The sequence below is a fragment of the Symphalangus syndactylus genome, chromosome 1 (genome assembly GCF_028878055.3).
Source record: "Symphalangus syndactylus isolate Jambi chromosome 1, NHGRI_mSymSyn1-v2.1_pri, whole genome shotgun sequence".
Classification (NCBI taxonomy): Eukaryota; Metazoa; Chordata; class Mammalia; order Primates; family Hylobatidae; genus Symphalangus; species Symphalangus syndactylus.
The window spans coordinates 84,719,178-84,722,404 of record NC_072423.2 but is presented as its reverse complement, the minus strand read 5'-3'; the positions used below and the strand labels follow the sequence as shown (position 1 = coordinate 84,722,404).

The 3,227-nt window shown below is 38.1% G+C and overlaps 1 pseudogene; it reads left to right on the top strand.

The window, feature by feature from the left end:
• The first annotated feature begins 1,704 nt into the window (after nucleotides 1-1,704).
• LOC129488541 (olfactory receptor 5I1-like) lies at nucleotides 1,705-2,630 on the top strand (annotated as a pseudogene).
• The last annotated feature ends 597 nt before the right edge of the window (nucleotides 2,631-3,227 follow it).

Sequence of the window (3,227 nt, the reverse complement as noted above, 5' to 3'; positions counted from 1 at the left end):
GTCTCCATAATATAATAGCTGTTTCAAACATTCAGTATTCTAAGGCCTCATTCTACCACTTTCTTCTCATTGCTAAAAAATAGTTTCTATTTTGCAGAGAAAAATAAAGAATAGGAAATAAATATATGCTCAACTTACTTACAAAGTTATGGTATAAACATGTGAATTCATCAGTGACTCCCTTCTTCTCATCTGTAGAGAGAATGTGCCCCTCCTCTCTGAGGTTAATCCCTTCAACTGTGTCTTGTCAACTAAAGTACCTATACTATTACTAAAAGTCATAAACATTTAGCATATCACGATATTTATGTCAATTGTATCTGTAAAAATATTACCTCAAATCTACTCCCTTTTAGTTTCCCTTATTTCATTACAATGTTTCTCTATAGGCATCTATGCTGGTTTACACATTCTCACTTCAGCCTATAAAAATAGGATTTTTGTCTCAAAAAACTTAATCAAACCCCTTTTTATCATAATCAGAAAGACCATTAATTATATTGATATAACTGGTAATAAAGAGAATTCCAAAAGCTATAGTATCAGCTGGAGGGAAATCAGTTGTCTCTTCACTAGACAAAATCTGCATGTGTGTGCACAAGTTTGCATTGCTGTCACTTACCTATTAATAAAATTCAGAGTTGCAAACTAGAGCAAGGACAGTCAAAGCTGAGATAACTCAGAGGGTTATTTAGGTAAGCATATTTAAGTTTTAATACTTTTTCACTACAAAGAACCTGGAAATATTCCTTGCTATCATTCATGTGCATGCCAGGATGAATATGGTGTATTTGGAAACATAAAGATTTATGTAGTTTTATTCCTTCCATAGTTTGGATTCCAGATTCTCACACACAGACACACACACACACACACACATTTCTGGATTAATCCAGAATTGCTATCTTGCTACTTTATAAAAGCGAATGAACAAGATGGTGAAGATATTGAGGCTATGGAAGGAAATGCACGTGACATTTATGATTGATGAGAAAGATACTATCATTGTCATATTATAGTTGATGAAACTGAAACTAACGGAGTAATTTGTCCAAGGTTTCACAGCTACTGAATAACAGAGCTGCTGAGTAACAGGGCTAGGAGTCAGTCACTGAAATAACAAATTCAGAAACTTTGCTCTTTTGATCACTGGTCATCAAACAACCCTAAGGATTTCCTTTGCTCCTCAGAGGGGATGCCACACCTCCACGTGAGAAATATAGAACTTCTGTTCCTCCATTCACAAGGCTTCACCTGGAACAGCAACAAGTTTGTGGTAGAAATAAACAAAGACAACACAGACAGGCACAGAGGCCATTTATTTAGGGTTTGTCATGGAAAGATGGTTAGCCACTATCTCTAAACATTAGTGGTAGATGAAAGAGTTGAAGAAATTAAGAGTGAAGGCTAAGTTTAGAGTTTAGCAACTGGCTTGATAGTGGTGCAATTTAATGTGGAAATCAATAGTATTAAGGAATAGAGGAGGTAACTTATTGGTTTAATTAAAAAATAATTGAAAACTGATGCATCACACTACATTACCTATAGACATGCCTAGTTGTATCAGGATGCCTAAGTGGTTTTAGAATCACTGTTTTACTGATTTTGACCTTTTTGTTTTCTTTATTTTTTTAAATTTTGCCAGTGTCCAGGTTATCATTAACATTTGTTTTGTCACTCGGTGACAGCTCCAGAAATCCAGAAGCACTGCAGATAATGGAGCTGGAGAATGGCACTGTGAAGACTGGGTTCTTTCTCCTGGGATTCAGCTACCATCTGGAACTTCAGAGTCTCCTTTTTGCAGTATTTTTTTCCATCTACTCTGTTACTCTGATGGGGAATCTTGGAATGATTTTATTAATCACAATCAGTTCCCACTTGCACACTCCTATGTACTTTTTCCTCTGCATGTTGTCCTTCATAGATGCATGCTACTCTTCTGTCATTACTCCCAAATTACTTGTGAACCTGGTTTCTGAAAAGAAGACCATTTCTTACAATGGCTGTGTTGCACAGTTATATTTTTTCTGCTCTTTGGTTGACACAGAATCTTTCCTCTTGGCTGCCATGGCTTATGACCGGTACATAGCAATCTGCAACCTGCTTCTCTATACAGTGATTATGTCCAAGAAGGGTTGTTGCCAGCTTGCAATTGGAGCATTTTTGGGGGGCACTATGAGCTCAATTATTCATACCACGAACACTTTCCATCTGTCATTCTGCTCCAGAGACATTAACCATTTCTTTTGTGATATCTCCCCACTCTTCTCTCTGTCCTGCACTGACACTTACATGCATGACATCATTCTGGTGGTCTTTGCCAGTTTTGTGGAAGCAATCTGTCTTCTAACAGTTCTCCTTTCTTATGTCTTCATTATGGCAGCTATTCTTAGAACACGTTCTGTGGAGGGAAGAAGAGGGTTCTCCACTTGTGCTTCCCACCTGACTGTGGTCACTATTTATCATGGTACCTTGATTTCATTTATTTGCGCCCCAGCACCGGCCATTCACTGGATATTGATAAAGTGACCTCTGTGTTCTATACTTTGATTATACCTATGTTGAACCCTCTAATTTACAGTCTAAGGAACAAAGATGTCAAAAATGCTTTTAGAAAAGTGATTGGCTGAAAATTACTTCCTTAAGATGAAACTGGGCCTGACACCATTTCAACAACACCTGCTCTTTGACTTGGTTCTAACTGTTGGAAAAGTCAGTTTAATATGAATGTTCTCCATATCTATGGGTAATGAATCCTCAACCACAGAATAGGGTGAAAGCCTAACCTTAGAGGTTGGCCCTCTCATATCACTTATGTCTATTATTTTAAAGTTGAAATTTCTAATATTTATTTCAGGGGAAGATTTACCTTACACTTAGTTTCCTGTATCTCATATTTTTACTCCCTTTCTCTTTTTACTACAAACGTTTGAGGCAGCCATGTGGGAACAACTCCCTGCCAAAAATCTAATTGGCCTAGGCATTGGGAGAAGTGCGTGCTAAGCTGGAGCCATGGAATTCAAGGTGTTTGCGTTGGGGAGGAGTCTGGCCCCTCCTCTTCCTGGGTGGAATCTGGAATTCAATCTGTGAAGCGGGAAGCCTATACTAGCATGAACTCTTGCCTTGCATAGAGTCCCTGTTCCCCCCTTTTCCCTTTTTGCACAATAAATCCCATTATGAGCACCCTTCAGATAATCTGCAAGCCTAGTTTTTCACGGCCGTGTCAA